This window comes from Ursus americanus, chromosome 22, assembly GCF_024610735.1.
Source record: "Ursus americanus isolate L20-20 chromosome 22, mUrsAme1.1.p, whole genome shotgun sequence".
NCBI lineage: Eukaryota > Metazoa > Chordata > Mammalia > Carnivora > Ursidae > Ursus > Ursus americanus.
Genome location: NC_142148.1, coordinates 54,662,788 through 54,682,411, shown reverse-complemented (window position 1 = coordinate 54,682,411; position 19,624 = coordinate 54,662,788).

Genomic DNA, 19,624 nt, shown 5'->3' with positions numbered 1-19,624 from the left:
GGTGCTCATCACAAGTGCCCTCCTTAATACCCCTCACCCATTTAACTCTTCGCCCCATGCCCTTGTCCTGCAGCAACACTCAGTTTGTTCTCCAAGCTTGAGTCTATTTCCTTGTTTGCCTCTCTCATCACCCCTCAACTCTGTTTATCTGTTTTCTTTCTGAAATTTCACAAGCGTGAGAGCATAGGATATTTGTATTTCCTCACTGATTTTTCTTAGCTTAATACACTCTAGATCCATGCACATTCTTGCAAATGGTAAGATTTCATTCTTTTTGAAGCTGGGTCATATTCCATTATATATGTGTATCCCACATCTGCTTTATCCACTCATCAGCACATGGACTTTGGGGTTCTCTCCATAATTTGGCTACTGTGGACATTACAGCCATAAACATCATGGTGCATGGACCCCTTCGAATCTGCATTTCTGTATCCTTTGGGTAAATACCTAGGAGAGCAATTGCTGGATCATGTGGTTGTTCAATGTTTAACTTTTTGAGGAACTCCCCACTGTTTCCCAGACTGCCTGCACCACTTTGCATTCCCACCAACAGGATGGGAGGGTTCCCCTTTAAGCAGAACATTATCTGCCGGCAATTTCATAAGAGGAAACAAAAACTCTGTGAGATGCACCCAGGGTCAGGCAAGCAGTTGCAGACTTCACCCCAAGGCTACTGACGCCAAACCCCTTGAAGCCACCAGCATGCCACTATCCAAAAGAGCTCCCAGACTCTCCTTCTGACTCCACCACCAAAGAAACTACAGAGTGAATATGGCACCACAAAATATCGAGATAATACATTTAGTAAAACTAGAAAGTCAAGCTCAACTTTTAAACAGGACCAGGCCGCTTTGGATAATTTTGAATTTTCCCTCCACCCTAATTTTAACTCTTCTGATGAATAAACTAATCAATGATGAAACATCACCTTTGTCAAATGACATCATCCAAGTCTGTATCAGATGAAAAAAAGCCACCTAACTCTAGATGTTGGCCACTCAACCATATCTTAGGCCCAATTGAATAAACAGTGTTAGATGAAGGAACAAATTAGATGTTACAAACAAGCACAGAGTGAATCTCACCTTCCCTTTCTAATAAAAGAGGGTTCCTAGGAAACAGATGGTCAAAATACATTTGTAAGCAATAAATGGACAGAGAAATTGTGATCCCCTGCAAAGTTCTACCTGCAGGGAAACTAAGTAATTCTTGCACCAAACCCAGAATGCTGACAGCTACTTCAATTTTACTTTGTGGCTCAACTAGAGAAAAGAGAAAAGCCCAGGAGGTTTTGGGATAATGAGAGGTTTTACCTCCGCCCTGACATAGATAGGACATTTTGCCAAACATACCTGTGCTTTCTCTGAACACTGGCGTCCTGTGACAAGCTGCCTCGCTGACTCCGATGCTGACATTCAAAACCTCGGGTGTCTTGGAGCCAGAGCAGAGAAATGCTGTCAACTGTCAAGAAGTAGGCACCGCTGACCTAAAGCCTGTACACCTGCTTCGGTTTCTGGGCGAAGGGGCAACACATACTTGTTGTTTAGCTGTAATTATCTTCATTCTCAATAGACCAATGACCTTGCCTTTTCTGGAAGGCAGACTTACTCTTCTAAAGAAACCCTCAATTCGTCTATTCCCAATGCAACTAGAGTGGAACATTTATTTCTCACTTAAATAGAAAACACTGTTATTGTCGACATTGCGTGAATGAACTTTTAAAAACATTTTCGAGAGAAAGGCAGAGACCTTTATTCAAATCCAAGTCAGGACAGCTGCCTGGGAGACACAATCTTCACCAAGAAGGGAGTGCTCCGGGGAAGGAACATTTGCGGCAGGGTTATATATTTTTTTTTCTGTTTGTTTTATGTACAGAGTTACACACCACAATGAGGATCTTCTTAGATTCCAGAAAGTGACAGACTCTTTCTTATCTTTTCGGTATGTACATGTCAGTATGACTTTAATCTTATGGGAGCCAAAGAGGTTCTTTATTTTTCTTATATTTATGTTGGCATTTTTTGGTTATTGTTTTCTTCTCGAAGCAGATGTACAACATGTGCTTGGGGAGAAATAGGGCCCATGCTTTGAGGTTTTGCCCAGTCATTTTGAGCCAGTAAAATGCTGATGGGTAGCTTCCCTGGGAGACCAGGATCAGGGCCCAAAGATGATATAAGATAAAAATTACTTTTATCATTATAATTACTCCTAAATGGAGGAATTTGAGACAAAAGCACCTTTCACAAGAGTACCAAGAAATCAAAATGATGCACACGGAAGGCTGCCTGCTCCTGGTCAGCACAGGTAACAGAAGTGTTCACAGTCTCTGGACTCCTGCCCTTTTGCTGCCCAAATCTCTGAAGCACACAGACCACTTAAAATAAGAATTGTAGAACTGCTAGACACCTTAGAGATGTCTGGCACCATTCCCTTGGACTGCAGAATAAAACACAGTAGCTCGTTGTCACAAACTAATTTCAACATGAAGTGCCCCCTGGATGCACTAAGTTCTTTCTCTGCAAATGGTGACTAATGTAAGTCACAGTCATACCATATAAACACTACGATGGCTGGGAAGTCATCGTAGGTAAGGGAATATTTTAGCCATGTTTATAAGCATTGGCTCACGTTGTAGAAGAGGCTGAGCTGAGTGTTTTTAAATACTATTTCAGACCTGTTTTACAGCACCCTCTGAACATACCACAGCCTGAATCGACTAAAAAAGATAGTTGGTTTCAGTAACATTAATACCAGAAAAATATTATACTCTCTGTATTCCTTAGGATCTTTGAGTATCTTACGCAGAGGTCCTCCACTGAGATAATGATCTTAATGATCACCATGGGCAGAGGTGAAAAGGCCTGCTGACTTCGTTCGAGTTGTCCACATGACAAGAAAATCCTGATACTTGATAGGTTTCCAGATCGAGAAGACCAGAGATAAGAGGGAAATAGTACCCTGTATGGAACAACAAGGGATTTGGAGTCAATTTGGGGATCCCACTTAGGTTTCTGACACTAAAATCCTCTGTGACTCATATCATCTGAGTCCCTGTCTAACCACCTGAAAATGTGCCTACAAATATCTACACCCTACTTTGAAGTTTAAGAGGCAGAATGCTACAAAGAGCCAGTATGATGTCTCTCAAGAACAGGTGCTCAGGAAGCCATAATTGCTATTGGGTCTATTTCTTTTCCAGAAGAAAGAACACATGTTGAATCCATATTTCTCATAGATGACTCACCAGATAATTTTCAAACCTGAAGAAAGGCCAAGAAGTCACTCTTGTGTCATATTTCACTCAGAAATCATGTTGTTGGACTGGTGAGGATGATACGATAGCAACATCATCACTAAGAGTGGGGAGCTTCTAATTTCCATACGGCCATGTTGACCCCCTTAGCTCAGAGCCACCAGAAAGGTCAGCTGGGGAGGGGGCACCGCCATCACTATGAGTGGGGAGCTTCCCATTTCCATATGGCCATGATGACCCCCTTAGCTCAGAGCCACCAGAAAGGACAGCTGAGTGGGACCACAGGCCAAGGCTGCCAGGTGTGCCTGGGACAGGCAGAACTCTGACATAAGGCTCAACTCCTGTCTAGGTTATTATAATGCTCTTCACAAAGAAAGTGCCATTGTGTGTGAGCCCTCATGTAGAAAAGGTTCAGAATTTCCATTGAGATTCCCTCTCTGACCTTTAGGATATGTAGCAAAGTTCCATTTAATTTTTAAACATTGAAGGACTTCCTGGTTTTCTTTTCGCTATGACTGTGCCTCAAATCCCCTGTGGTCTAAGAATAGAATCTAGTTAATTTCAGGGTTTAACATTTGTAGCCTTGATTCGTGGCCCCACCTACCATCTATTTGGGTAAAGAGTCTATGACCACTTGATATAATGTATTCTGCACTTATTATGGAATGTTCCCTATATGTCAATTAGGTCACATTTGTTACCATGTTTTGTCTGCTTTTTCTGTCAGATATTGAGAAACAATGCTACTCTATTCAAAGTGGCATCGGAGAATCTACCAGTGTTAGAAGGCAAGAGAAACAAAAAGTATAAGAATTGAGGGGATAATTGTGACTATTCACAGATAATACGATTGTGTACATAGAAAATCCAAACCAGTCTATAAATACCCTATTAGAATTAAAAATGCAATTTATAAATTTGAGATGGATTGTAGCTTCCCATTGGGCAGTTTCTGAAAGAAAACTTAGAACTTGTCAATCTTGGGGTAGGACATAGGGTGCACTAACCATTTAAAAGAATTCAGTGGGACTTCATAAAAATGTGACATTTCTTCTTATCTTATGACCATAAGAAAATGAAAAAGTGAACCGCAGGCTGGGAAGTAAAGATTTGCAATACACACACTGACAAAGACTTGTCAATAAAGAATTCCTGCTCATCAGCCATAGAAAGTCTATTTATAAACGAATACTTCACAAAAGATTGACTGATGGCCAATAAGAACAGGAAAGGGTGCTCTACAGTATTATTTTCAGGAACAGCAAGGCCTTTCCTAAAATGAAAACATACACACAAACCAGTATTCCCGAGATGGATGACGTCTTTATTTCTGAGGACAGCTTGAAGAACAGACTACCATCAAAGGAAAGTGATGGAATTCCTGCCACTCAGAGGATGGACAATTGACCTCAAACTACAGTACAATTTCTAGGCATCATTCGGTCCTCTGAAGGCAGACAACTACCACACCCCTTCCTACACCACACAGGTTGCTTCAAAACCCCTACGATAAAAGAAGAAATTGAGAAACAGATAGGACTAGTAGGAAATAGCAAAAATCACATGTGGGGATTATCCTGAAACACACTGATCACATAACTAGTGTAAGGAAGTGTAGGGAACTGACAAGGACAGAGACTCAAGAGGTACTTCTTTGGGAAATGCTGTCTGAAATCGTCACACCTTGGTACGAGCTTATGAGGGCTCTGAGCATACCCCAGGGTTTGCTCACAAGGGTCTGCAACACCATCGCTGAGGACTGAAACTCTTCAAGACCTCAAAGCTTGCCTGATTGACTATTGGACTAAGATTCCCATGTTCTGAAAACAGATACCAACTCATTGAAATGTTCACCTGGGCTCTCTCGGAGGCCCTACAAGAAGCTGAACCATTCACTGAAAATCAATTACACACACACACACACACACACACACACACACACACACACACACCTGTCATTTCACCAATTACTTAAACATTCAAGGTTCTTCCTACCTTTTCTTTTTCACATTGATATTTATACTCACATGAAATGTCATCATTTCTAATGAACACTGATGTCAAAATAGAGATCCATTGACACAATATTCACAAAATGGAACTTCCCTGCTGTCATTTTCAATATAGCGTTTTTTAAAGTCATACATATTTTAGGTTTTTGGTAACTTATACAGGAGAAGATCAGCATTGAAAAACTCTGAATACTGACAATGAGTTTTAAGCCTAGAGAACAAAAATTGTCCAATTTCATAGATAATAAGGAACCAAAGGGAAAGCATGGAAGCTGTAGTCGAATAATTTTACACATGTGCATCCTCTATTATTCTACTACTGAGGGGCGTGTTTTATTACCACTATACATGCATCAATTATCTTCCACGTGCACCTACACAGGTATAATGAATTACTACAGTAGAATGAAATGTCTGGGAACTACTTGGCAGCATCTATAATGAACAATTAAATTTCGATCTTATATTTGGTGAACTTCCACTTTCTGTCCCTTTAGACAATGGACCCTAAACAGAAGGGGGAATGAACCACGAGAGACTATGGACTCTGGGAAACAAACTGAGGGCTTCAGAGGGGAGAGGGGTGGGGGATTGGGATGGGCCAGTGATGGGTATTAAGGAAGGTACATATTGCATGGAGCACTGGGTGTTATATGCAAATAATGAATCACGGAATACTACATCAAAAACTAAGGAAATACTGTATAGTGACTAACATATCATAATAAAAAATTGTTATTAGAAAAAAATTAGGGGTAAAAAAAAACCCAATACATCTTTTCTGTTTCAAGAATAATCACAATTGAGAAAAAACTAACTTCCAATCCCTAAAGCAAAACACAGACCAAGTTCCATTTCACTCCCCTTTATTCACATTCTCTGTGGGTTCTAAGCTATTTCCCTACCTCCTTTCCTGCTGAGCAGGGAGCCGGGCTCAATCCCAGAACCCTGGGATCATAACCTGAGCCAAAGGCACATGCTTAACTGGCTGAGCCAGCCAGGAGCCCCAGCCATGTTTTTCTTAAGCAAAAGGACACTTTCTCACGATGCCTTCACATGACTTCACATGGTACCAGAGATCTGCATTTGCCTCTAGGAGGTTGCAGATGAAGGCAATTGCAAACTCTCACAGTGGTTTATCAAATACTATGACCTGCATGGTGACATTTAAACTCTTATGAGCCCACGAGAGGGTGCTGTGACACTCAGCTGTGGCTGGGCTAGCACAGAGAACCAAATCCATTTCCCTGCCTGATGTCTGTGAGGAACAGATGCCCCCACTGTGAATGAGACCCTGCCACTGAGCTGTCCAGAGATGGCCATCCTCACGGAGGATGAGGATTAAGGACAATGCCTGAGGAGACCTCATCTGTCTCTTTTATCTTTTCCTATTTTTGACAGTGGACAAATCACTGCCTAGGAGTCCCCAGCTACCTTAGTCTCATCTGTGAATGGCCAAGAGGTTTTACAAAACACTTCAGATTTTGACCTCACAAATGCCCAAAACCACTTACGATAGGGATTCAACATTAAGTAAAGATACTGTTCGTTGGAAGAGAGGTCCTGCCCACTGTTGTTTCTCACTTATATGCTCATCTTCCTTACCTCATGGTAACATAACCAGCTTGATTCCTGCTTCCGTCTTCAGGAAGGCTGATGTGACTTGAAGGGCATTACCCTGACATCGTTTTTCTTAGCAATAAGATGTGGACATTTCCCTAGTCCTACACACCCAAAGTTGAATCGGAATCAGGATTGAGGAGGCTGATGAGAGTTGAAGGTGTTTTCCTGTACACGGTGGTTTATTACCAATAAGGATGGGTCAGAGTCCTCGAAATTCCAGAACCTTTTCATTAATGCTTCCTACTTGTGAAAGATGATGTACATTGGTCTTTCCCTGTATAGTGTGGTGACTCAGAGAAAAGTGCTTACCCCTTTCATCAGACTTCCACGACTACTTTGGGGCTGGCTTCCATATTCACAAAGGATGATGTTAGGGCTAAGGGGGTTTCTGTACACTGTTATTTCTTACAGATAAGTGTATGGCATTTTTGTTACATTGCCAGAACCACTTAGCGCCGGGCTTGCTGGCCTCATGGGGACGAACCCTATCCCTAGGTCGGCCCCCGAGGGGCCCCTCCCATAGGGCCTGGTGCCACAACGCCGGGGATTAGGGACACCCGAGCTCAGCGCCAGAGTCACCCTGCCGCACCCCAGCAACCCAGGCTGCTAGGGGCGCCGCCGGTCATTCAGGGTGTGAGAACTGGCAGGGCCCTCCTAGCCCACGGTGATATTTGAAGGCGCCCCGCGCCAAAACGCTTGGGCCCACGCTCCTGCTCGCCAGCGCCCTCACCTCGGCCCGCCCCTTCGCTCACAAGACAGAGGGTGGATCGGGCCTGCCTGACTCCAGGGGGCTAACTCAATCCCTAGGTCGGCCCCCCAGGTACCCGTCCGATGGGGCCTGGCGCCTCAACGCCTGGGACTGCTGAACCACAAGCTCCAGCGCAGGACTGACCGTGCTGCCCCGCTGACACTCGGGCCTCTAGAGGCGCCGCTGGTCATTCAGGGCATGAGAACGGGCAGGGCCCTCTGAGCCCCCATTGTCCTTCGGAGGCCCACCACACCAAAACGCTTGTGTCCACGCTTGCGCTCGCCAGCGCCCTCACCTCAGCCCGCTCCTCCGCTTGCCACCCAATGGGTGGATCGGGCCTGCCGCCCTCCTTGGGGTTAACCCTAACCCTAGGTCGACCACCGAAGGGCCCTTCCCAAGGGGCCTGGCACCGCAACGTGGCGATTGGGGACCCCCAAACCCCAACACCAGACTAACCTTACCGCTCTGCCGGTGGCCGGGCCGATAGGGGCGCCGCCGGTCATTCAGGGCGGGAGAACGTGTAGGGCCCTCCGAGCCCCTGGCCACCTACGAAGGCCCCCCGCGCCAAAACCGTTGGGCCCACGCTACTGCTCGCCAGCACCCTCATCTCGGCCCGCACCTCCGCTCGTAGCAGAGCCCGCGGATTGGGACTGCTGGCCTCCTGGGGGCAAACTCTAACCCTAGGTCGACCACCGAGGGGCCCTTCCCAAGTGGCCTGGCGCTGCAACGCTGGGGATTGGGGACCCCCGAACCCCAGCGCCTGACTCCCCCTGCTGCCCCGCCATCACCCGGGCCGCTAGCAGCACCGCAGGTCATTCAGGGCGTGAGAATGGGCAGGGCCCTCCGAGCCCCGGGAGACCTTCGAAGGCACCCTGCATTAAAACGCTTGCGCCCACAATGCCGCTAGGCAGTGCCCTCACCTCAGCCTGCCCCTCTGATAGTCACACAGCTGGCGGATTGGGCCTGCTGGCCTCCTGGGGCCTAACCCTAAACTAGGTTGGTCCCCGAGGGGCCCCTCCTAAGGGGCCTGGCTCCGCAACACCAGGGATTGGGAACCCCTGAGCCCCAGCGCCAGACTCACTGTGCCGCCCAGTGGCCAACTGGGCCGCTAGCGGCGCCACAGGTCATCAAAACACTTGCGCCAACGCTCCCGCTAGGCAGCGACCTCACCTCAGCCCGCCCCTCTGATCGTCGCACAGCCGGCGGATCGGGCCAGCTGGCCTCCTGGGAGATAACCATAACCCTAGGTCGGCCCCTGAGCGGCCCCTCCCAAGGGGCCTGCCGCTGCAATGCCGGGGATTGGGGACACCAGAGCCTCAGCATTGGACTCAACCTACCGCCTCGCCACCAACCGGGCCGCTAGGGGTGACCCCGGTCATTCAGGGCGGGAGAACGGGCAGGGCCCTCCGAGCCCCCTGCGACATTCGAAGGCCCCCCATCCCAAAACGCTTAGGCCCATGCTCCTTCTCGCCAGCGCCCTCACCTCGGCCTGCGCCTCCCCTCCCAGCACAGCTGGCTGATCGGGCCTGACGGCCTCCTGGGAGCTAATCCAAATCATACGTCGGCCCAAGAGGGGTCCCTCCCAAGGGGCCTGGCACCGCCACGCCGGGGCTTGGCGACCCCCGAGCACCAGCTCAAGACTCACCCTGCCGCCTCTCCAGGACCCGGCCCTCTAGGAGTGCTGTCTTCATTCAGGGCGGGAGAAGGGGCGGGGACCTCAGAGCCACCAGGACCTTTGAAGGCCCTCCCTGCCAAAACGCTTGGGCCCACGCTCCTGATCACCAGCGCCCTCACCTCTGCCCACCACTCCGCTCGCCGCACAGCTGGCGGATCGGGCCTGCCGGCCTCCTGGGGGCTAACTCTAACACTAGGTCGCACCTGAGGGCCCCCTCCCAAGGGGCCTGGCGCTGCAACACCGGGGATTGGGGACCCCCGAGCCCCAGCACCAAACTCACTCTGCCGCCCCTCTGCAAACCGAGCCGCTAGGTGCACCGTCGGGCTTTCAGCGCAGTAGAACGGGAAGTGTGCTCTGAACCCCTGGCAACTTTCGAATGCCCCCACGCCAAAACGCTTGGGCCCACGCTCCCGCTCTACAGTGCCCTCACCTCGGCCTGCCCCACTGCTCTCTACACAGCTGGTGGATCGGGTCTGCCGGCCTCCTGGGGGCTAACACTAACGCTGATTCGGGCCCCAAGGGCCCTTCCCAAGGGGCCTGGTGCCCCAACGCCGAATATTGGGGAGCCCCGTGCCCCAGCGTCGGACTTACCATGCCGCCCCACCGCAACCCGGGCCACTAGGGGCACCGCCGGTCATTCAGGTCGGGAGAACGGGCAGGGCCTTCCGAGCCCCCAGCGATTTTCGAAGGCCCCCCGCGCCAAAAGACTGGGCCCACGCCCCCGTATGCCGGCGCCCTCACCTCGGTGCACTGCTCTGCTCCCAGCACAGCCAGTGGATGAGGCCTGCCAGCTTCCTGGGGGCTAACCCTAAACCTAGGTCGGCCCCCAATGGGCCCCTCCCAAGGAGCCTGGAGCTGCAAGGCCTGGGATTGGGGGCCCCCGAGCCCCAGCACCAGACTCACCCGGCCACCCAACCGCAACCCGTGGCGCCAGGGGCGCCGCCGGTTATTCAGGGCGGGAGAACACGCAGGGCCCTCCGAGCCCCCGGCAACTTTGAAGGCCCCCCCATGCCAAAACGCTTGGGCCCACACTCCCGCTCACCAGCGCCCTCACCTCAGCCCACCCCACCGTTGCCGCACAACCGGCGGATCGGGCCTTCCGATGCCCTGGGGAATAACCCTAACTCTAGTTCGGCGCCCGAGAGGCCCCTCCGAAGGGGCCTGGCACCGCAACGACAGAGATTGGGGACCCCCGAGCCCCAGCTCTGAACACACCCTGCAGCCCCACAGCCAACAGAGCCGCTAGGGGCGCCGCTGGTTATTCAGGGCAGGAGAATGGGCAGGGCCCTCCGAGACATGGCAACATTCAAAGGCCCAGGACTCCAAAACTCTGGGGCCCACACTCCCACTCGGCATCCCCCTCAACTCGGCCCACACCTCCACTCCTCGCACAGCCGGCGGATCGGGCCTGCCGGCCTCCTGGGCACTAACCCTAACCCTAGGATGGCCCCTGAGGGTCCCTTCCTAAGGGGCCTTGCGGCGGAACGCCAGGGATTGGCGACCCCCAACCCACAGCTCCCAGTGCACCCTGCCGTCCCGCCCCACACGGGCCGCTAGGGGCGCCGCCATTCATTCTGGGTGGGAGAACTGGCAGGGGCCTCTGAACCCCCACCCACCTTCGATGGCGCCCAGAACCAAAATGCTTGTGCCCAGGCTCATGTTTACCAGCACCCTCACCTCGGACCAACTCTCCGCTCCACGCACAGGCAGTGTATAGGGCCTGCCAGCCTCCTGGAGGCTAACCTTAACTGTAGGTCGGCCCCTGAGGGGCCCTTCCCAAGTGGCCTGGCACCCCAACGCTGGGGATGGGGCAACCGAGCCAAAGTGCCGGACTCACCCTGCTGCCCTTCAGCCACCTGAGCCACTAGGGGCCCCGCCGGTCATTCAGAGTGGGAGAATGGGCAGGTCCCTCAGAGCCACCGCCGACCTTCAAAGGCCCCCCACGCTAAAATGCTTAGGCTCATGCTCAGGCTCGCCAGTGCCCTCACCTCGGCCCACCCTGCCGCGTGCCGCACAGACACTGATCGGGTCCACCAGCCTCCGGGGGGCTAACCATAACCCTAGATCGACCCCCAAGGGGCCCCTCCCAAGGGGCCTGGCACCGCAACGCCAGGGATTGGGGACCCTGAGCCTCAGCACCTGACTCACCCTGCCACCCAGCCGCCACCCAGGGGCTTGGGGTGCTGCCGTTCATTCAGGGCGGGAGAACGGGCAGGGCCCTCCGAGACACGGTGACTTTTGAATTCCCCCAGCGCCAAAATGCCCAGGCCCACACTCCCAAACACCAGCGCCCCCACCTCGGTCCGCCACTCCACTCTCCACACAGCTGGCAAATAGGACCTGCCGAGTTCTTAGGGGCTAAACCTAACCATAAGTTGTCATCCAAGGGGCCCCACCCAAAGGGCCTGGCGCCGCATCGCTGGGGATTGGAGATCCTGGCCACAGGGCCTGACTCACCCTGCCACCCCTCACCACCTGGGCCACTAGGGGCGCCACCATTCATTCAGGGTGGCAGAACCCGCAGGGCACTTCGAACCACCGCCGACCTTTGAAGGCGTTCTGAACCAAAACGCTTGGGCCCAGGCTCATGTTCACCACCACCCTCACCTTGGCCCAACTCTCCGCTTGATTCAGACCCGTTGGATAGGGCCTGCCGGGCTCTTGGTTCTAACGAAAACCCTAGGTCGGCCCCGTGGGACACATCCCAAGGGGCCTGGCTCCGCAACGCTGGGGATTGGTCACTCAGAGCCCCAGAGCCGGACTCACCCTGCCGCACTGTCGCCACCCAGGCCTCTAGGGGCGCCACCGGTCATTCAGGGCGAGAGAAGGGCAGGGCCTTCTGAGTCCCCGGTGACCTTCAAAGGCTCCCCACGCCAAAACGCTGGTGCCCACGCTCCCACTCCCCATGGCCCTCACCTCGGCCCGCCCCTCCGTTTGCTGCAGAGCCAGTGGATGGTGCCTGCCATGCTCCTGGGGGCTAACTGAAACCCTAGGTCGGCCCCATGGGGCACATCCCAAGGGGTCTGGCTCTGCAATGCTTGGGATTGGTGACTCAGAGCCCCAGAGCCGGACTCACCCTACAACACTGTCGCCACCCGGGCAGCTAGGGGTGCCGCCAGTCATTCAGGGCGAGAGAAGTGGCAGGTCCTTCAGAGTCCCTGGTGACCTTCAAAGGCTCCCCACACCAAAACGCTGGTGCCCACGCTTCCACTCTCCAGCGCCCTCATCTCAGCCCGCCCCTCCTCTCCCCGCACAGCGGGCGGATCAGGCCTGCCGGGCTCCTGGGGGCTAACCCTAACAGTAGTTCAGCCCCTGAGGGGCCCCTCCCAAGGGGCCTGGTGCCACAACACTGGGGAATGGAGACCCCGAGCCTCAGCACCTGACTCACCTGCCGCCCAACCACCACTCGGGGCTTGGGGTGCTGCCGTTAATTCAGGGCGGGAGAATGGGCAGGGCCCTCCGAGACACGGCGACCTTCGAAGGCCCCCCCACGCCAAAACGCCTAGGCCCACTCTCCCACTCACCAGCGCCCTCACCTAGGTCTGCCACTCTGCTCTCCACACAGCTGGCTAATAGGGCCTGCTGGCCTCCTAGGGGTAAACCTAACCCTAGGTTGGCCCCCGAAGGGCCCCTCCCAAGGGGCCTGGTGCTGGAACGCTGAGGATTGGGGACCCCCAAGCCCCAGTGCGGGATGCACCCTGCCGCCCCTCCCTACCAGGGCCGCTAGGGGCGCCACCGTTCATTCACGGTGGGACGATGGACAGGGCCCTCCGAATCCCCGCCAACTTTCGAAGGCGCCCCGAAACAAAACGCTTGGGCCCAGGCTCATATTCACCAGCACCCTCACATCAGCCCAACTCTCTGCTCGATGCCCAGGTGGTGTATCGGGCCTGCCGGCCTCCTGGGGGCTAACCCTAACCATAGTTCGGCCCCCAAGGGGCACTTACCAGGGGTCTGGCGTCACAACGCTGGGAATGGGGACCCTGAGCCAAAGTGCCAGACTCAACCTGCTGCCCTTCAGCCACCCGAGCCGCTAGAGACCACTGGTCAATCAGGGCGGGAGAATGGGCAGGGCCCTCTGAGTCCCCGCTGACCTTCGAAGGCCCCCCGCGCAAAAACATTGGCTCCCATCTTCCTGCTCGCCAGCGCACTCACCTCGGCCCGCCCCTCCGCTTGCTGCAGAGCCAGTGGATAGTGCCTGCCAGGATCCTGGGGGCTAACTGAAATCCTAGGTCGGCCCCGTTGGGCACAACCCAAGGGGCCTGGCTCTGCAACGCTGGGGATTGGTGACTCAGAGCCCCAGAGCCAGACTCACCCTGCGGCATTGTCGCCACCCAGGCCACTAGGGGCACCGCCGGTCATTCAGGGCAGGAGAAGGAACAGGGCCCTGGAGAAACTGGCGATATTTGAAGCTTCCCGCGCCAAAATGCAGGGGCCCACGCTCCCGCTGGCCAGAGCCTTTACCTCGGCCCCTGTACCTCTCGCCGCCCAGCCAGAGGATTGGGCCTGCCGGCCTCCTGGGTGCTAACTCTAACCCTAGGTCGGCCCGTGAGGAGCCCCTCCCAAGGGGCTTGGCCCCTCAACGCTGGGGATTGGGGATCCCTGAGCTGCAGCACGGGACTCACCCTGCCGCCCCACAGCCAACGGAGCCGCAAAGCCCGCCGCTGGTTATTCAGGGCAGGAGATAGGGCAGGGCCCTTTGAGCCATGGCAACATTCGAAGGCCCAGGGCGCCAAAACGCTGGGGATCACACTCCCACTCTGCATCACCCTCAACTCGGCCCGCACCTCCACTCTTCGCAGAGCTGGCGACTCGGGCCTGCCGGCCTCCTGGGCACTAACCCTAACCCTAGGACAGCGCCTGAAGGTCCCTTCCTAAGGGGCCTGGCGCCCCAACACCAGGGATTGGGGACCCCCAAGCCCCAGAACCGGATTCACGCTGCCGCCCCGCCCCACACGGGCCGCTAGGGGCCCCGCCATTCATTCAGGGTGGGAGAACTGGAGGGCCCTCCGAACCCCTGCGGACATTCCAAGGTGCACCAAACCAAAACGCTTGGGCCCAGGCTCATGTTCACCAGCACCCTCACCTCGCCCCAACTCTCCGCTCGACACACAGGTGGTGTATCGGGACTGCAGTGCTCCGGGAGGCTAACCCTAACCATAGGTCAGCCCCCGAGGGGCCCTTCCCAAGGGGCCTGGCGTCGCAACGCTGGGGATGGGGACCCCGAGCCCATGTGCCGGACTCACCCTGCTGCCCTTCAGCCACCCGAGCCGCTAGAGGCCCCACTGGTCAATCAGGGCAGGAGATCGGGCAGGGCCCTCGGAGCCCATGCTGACCTTTGAAGGCTCCCCGCGCAAAAACGTTGGCTTCCAGGATCCTGCTCGCCAGCGCCCTCACCTGGGCCCGCCCCTCCGCTTGCTTCAGAGCTGGTGGATAGGGCCTGCTGGGCTCCTGGCAGCTAACGAAAACCCTAGGTCGGCCCTGTGGGGACATCCCAAGCGGCCTGGCTCTGCAATGCTGGGGATTGGTGACTCACAGCCCCAGAGCCAGACTCACCCTACCGCACTGTACCCACCCAGGCCACTAGGGGCGCCGCCGGTCATAGAGAGCGAGAGAAGGGCAGGGCCTTCCGAGCCACTGGTGACCTTCAAAGGCTCCCCACGCCAAAACGCTGGTGTCCATGCTCCCGCTCCCCAACGCCCTCACCTAGGCCCGCACCTCCGCTCGCCACACAGTGTGCGGATTGGGCCTGAAGGTCTCCTTGGGGCTCACCCTAATCCTAGGTCGGCCCCCCAGGGGCCCCTCCCAAGGGTCCTGCTGCCACTACGCCGGGGATCTGGGACCCCAAGCCCCAGAGCCAGACTCACCCTCCCACAATGCTGCCACCCGGGCCGCTAGGGGCGCCGCTGGTCATTCAGGGCGGGAGAACGGACAGGGCCCTGGAGAAACCAGCGACATTTGAAGCCTCCAGCGCCAAAATGCAGGGGCCCACAATCCCGCTCCCCAGCGCCCTCACCTCGGCCCACCCCTCCGCTCGCCCCACAGCCATTGTATCGGGACTGCCAGCCTCCTGGGGGCTAACGCTAACCCTAGGTTGGCCCCCGTAGGGCACTCCCAAAGGGCCTGGCACTGTGACGCCGGAGATTGGGGACCCCCAAGCCCCAGCGATGTACTCAACCTGCCCCTCCGCCGCCACCCGGGCCACTTGGGGCACCGCCGGTCATTCAGGGTGGGGGAAGGGGCAGGGCCCTCCGAGCCCGCAGCGACATTCCTAGGTCCCCCATGCCAAAACAATGAGGCCCGTGCTCCCGCTCTACAGCGCCCTCACCTGGGCCCGCCCCCCTTCTAGCCACACACCTGGCGGATCTGGCATCCCGGGCTCCTCTGGGCTAACCTTAACCATAGGTGGGCCCCAGAGTAGCCCCTCCCAAGAGGCTTGGTGCTGCAATGGCAAGATTGGGGACCCGCAAGCCCCAGCGCCGGGCTCACCCTGCCGCCTCACCGCCACGTGGGCCGCTACGGGCGCCGCCGCGCATTCAGGGCGGGATAACCAGCAGGACCCTCCGAGCCTCCGGTGAAATAAGAATGCCCCCCACGCCAAAACGCTGGGAACCACGCTACCGCTCGACTGCGCCCTACCACGGTCAATCCCTCCGCTCACTGCACAGCTGGCGGATCAGGACTGCTGGCCTCCTGGGGGTTAACCTAACCCTAGGACAGTCCCCGAGGGGCCCCTCCCAAGGGGCCTGGCGCCGCAACGCTGGGGATTGGGGAAACCCAAACACCAGTGCCGGACTGAACCTGCCACCCCGCTGCCACCCGGGGAGCTAGGGGCATCGCCGGTCCTTCATGGCGGGAAAACGAGCAGGGCCCTCCGAGCCCCTTGTGACATTCGAAGGCCCACCGAGCCAAAATGTTGGGGCCCACGCTTCCGCTCGCCAGCGACCCCACCTTGGCCCACCCCTCCATTTGCCAGAGCCGGTAGATCGAGCCTGCCGGCCTCCTGGGGGCTAACCCTAACCCTAGGTCGGCCTCCAAGGGGCCCCTCCCAAAGGGACTGCCGCCGAACGCCAGGGATTGGGGACCCCCGAGTCTCAACGCTGGACTCACCGTTCCGCCCCGCCCACACCCAGGCCGCTAGGGTACCGCCGATCATTCAGGGCTGGAGAACTGGCAGGGCCCTCCCTGCCCCGGTGACTTTCGAAGGCCCCCAGCGCCAAAAGCCTGGGGCCGACTCTCCTGCTCCACAGCGCCCTGAACTTCGACCGCATCTCCATTCGCCCCAGACTGTGGATCGTGCCTGCCGGCCTACAGGAGCTAACCTTTACCCTAGGTCGGCCCCCAAGGGCCCGCTCCCAAGGGGCCTGGTGCCGCAACGCCTGGCATTGGGGACCCCCGAGCCTCAGCGCCAGACCCACCCTGCCGCTCTGCCACCACTCGGGCTGCTAGGGGAGCCGCCACTCATTCAGGGCGGGAGAATGGGCAGGGACCTCCGAGTCCCCGGCGACATTCGAGGGCCCCCAGGGCCAAAACTTTGGGTACCACCTTCCAGCTGGCCAGTGCCCTCACCATGGCCCGCCCCTCCGCTCGCTGCACAGCTGGCGTATGGGGTCTGCCGGCCTCCTGGGGGCTAACCCTAACACTAGATTGGCTCCAGAGGGGCCCCTCCCAAGGGGACTGGTGACCAAAGCCAGAGATTGGGGACACCCGAGCCGCAGCGCCGGACTCACCCTGCCGCCCCGTCGACATTGGCCCGCTGGGGCGTCGCTGGTCCTTCAGGGTGGGAGAATGGGCAGGGCCCTCGAGACTCCGGTGACTTTTGAAGGCCATTCGCGCCACAACGCTGGGGCCGACGCTGGAGCTCGCCGGCGCCCTCACCTCGGCCTGGCCCTCTGCTACCGCACAGCTGGCGGATCATGTCTACCGGGCACCTGGGTACTAACATTAACCCTAGGACGGCCCCAGAGGGGCCCCTCCCAAGGGGCCTTGTGCTGCAAGGCATGGCATTGGGGACCCCCAAACCACAGTGCCAGATTCACACTGCCACCCTGCCACCACCAAGGCTGCTAGGGGCGCCGCAGGTCATTCAGGGAGGGAGAACGGGCAGGGCCCTCCGAGACTCTAGCGACGTTCAAAGGCCTCCTGCGCCAAAACGCTGGATACCATACTCCTGCTCGCCAATGCCCTCACCTCGTCCCACTCCTTCACTCCCCGCACAGCCGGCGCATTGGTCCTGCTGGCCTACTGGGGTCTAACCCTAAGCCTAAACCCTAACACCTAACCTTAAACCCTAAAACTTAACCCCTAACCCTAACCCTAACCCTAACCCCTAACCCTTACCCTAACACTAACCCCACCCTAAACCTAACCCTAAACCCTAATCCTTAAACCCTAAACCCTATATTAACACTAAACCCTAAACCCTAACCCTAATCCCGAAACCCTAAACACTAAACACTAACCTTAACCACTAACCCCAAACCCTAACCCTAAGCCCGAACCCTACCCCGAACCCTACCATACCCCTAACCCTACCCCTAACCCTACCCCTTCAGCTAACGCTACCCCTAACCCATAACCTAACCCTAAACCTAACCCTAACCCGTACCTGAACCCTAACCCTACCCATACCCTAACCCTAACCCTAACCTGTACCCTAACCCTAGCCGAAACCCTAACACGTACTCTAACCCATACCCTAACCCTAACCCTAAACTGTACCCTAACCTGTAACTTAAACCGTAACCTAAACCTAACCGTAACCCTAACAAGTACCCTAACACATACCCTAACTTTAACCCTAAACCCTAAACCCTGACCCTAACCCATACCCTAACTCGTACCATAACCTGTACCCTAAGGCCACCCGTACCCTAACCCTAACCCGTACCCTAACCGTAACCCTAAACCCTAAACCGTAACCCGTACCCTAACCCTAACCAGTACCCTTACCTTAACCTTAACCCATACCCTAACCCGTACCCTAACCCATACCCTAACCCATACCCTATCTCTAACCTGGACCCTAACGCATACCCTAACCCATACCTAACCCTAATCTGTACACTAACCCGTAACCTAACCCATACTCTAACCCTAAACCGGACCCAATCCCTATCCCTAACCTGTTCCCTAACCTGTACCCTAACCCTAATCCATACCCTAAGCCGTACCCAAATCCGTACGCCAACACTTACCGTAAACCATACCCTAACACTTACCCTTCACCGTACCCTAATGTGTACCCTAACCCATACCCTAAACCTAACCCATACCCTAAACCTAACCCGTACTCCAACACTAACCCTAACCCTAAACCCGAACCCTAAATCCTAACCCGTACCCTAACCCATAACCTCTAACCTGTAACCCCTAAACCCAACCCTAACCCGTACCCTCTCCTTACCCTAACCCTAACCCCTACCCTCACCCATACCCTAACCGTAACCCATACCCTAACCTTAACCCATACCCTAACTTTAACCCATACCCTAATCTGTACCCTAACCCCGGGATTGGGTACCCCTGAGCCCCACCACTGGACTCAGCCTGCCACCCCTTAGGAAACCAAGCCCCTTGGAGCGCCACAGAGCATCCCGTGCAGGAGAACAGGTAGGGCCCCCCTGAGCCCCCAGCGATCCTCGGCGGCCCAATACACCCCAACCCTGAGGCCCACGCTCATCCCGCCCCACGCCTTCCCTTCAGCTTGCCACCGAACTCGACGCAGAGCCGGCAGATCAGGCCTGCCGGGTTCCTGGGGCCTAGACCTGACCTTAGGTCGCCTGGGTAGGGCCCCTCCCCTGGGGCCTGGTGCCGCAGCCCCAGGGACTGGGGACACCTAAGCCCCACTGCAGGATAAAGCCTGCCAGCCTGCAGGAAACTGCCCCTTGGGTGGCTGTAGAGCATTCAGGGCGGGAGAACCAGGAGGGCCCCCAGAGCCCCCGGCGAACTTTGGCGATCCCTAAACCCAACCTTGAAGCCCATGCTCACCCCACCCCGCACCCTCACCTCAGCCCACGGCGGAGCTCGCCACATAGTGGGCAGATCAGGCCTGCGGGGTTCGTGGGCCCCAACCCTAACCCTAGTTCATCTGTGGAGGGGCCTCTCCCCAGGAGCCTGGAGCTGCAGCTGCAGGGATTCGGGACACCTGAGCCCCAGAGCAGGACTCAGTTTGCCACCCTGCAGGAAACCGTGTGCCTTGGGAGGCCATAGAGCATTCAGGGCGGGAGAACCAGGAGGGCCCTCCTGAGCCACCAGTGAACTTCGGCGGCCTCCCGCACCCCAACCCTGAGGCCCACGCTCACCCTCCC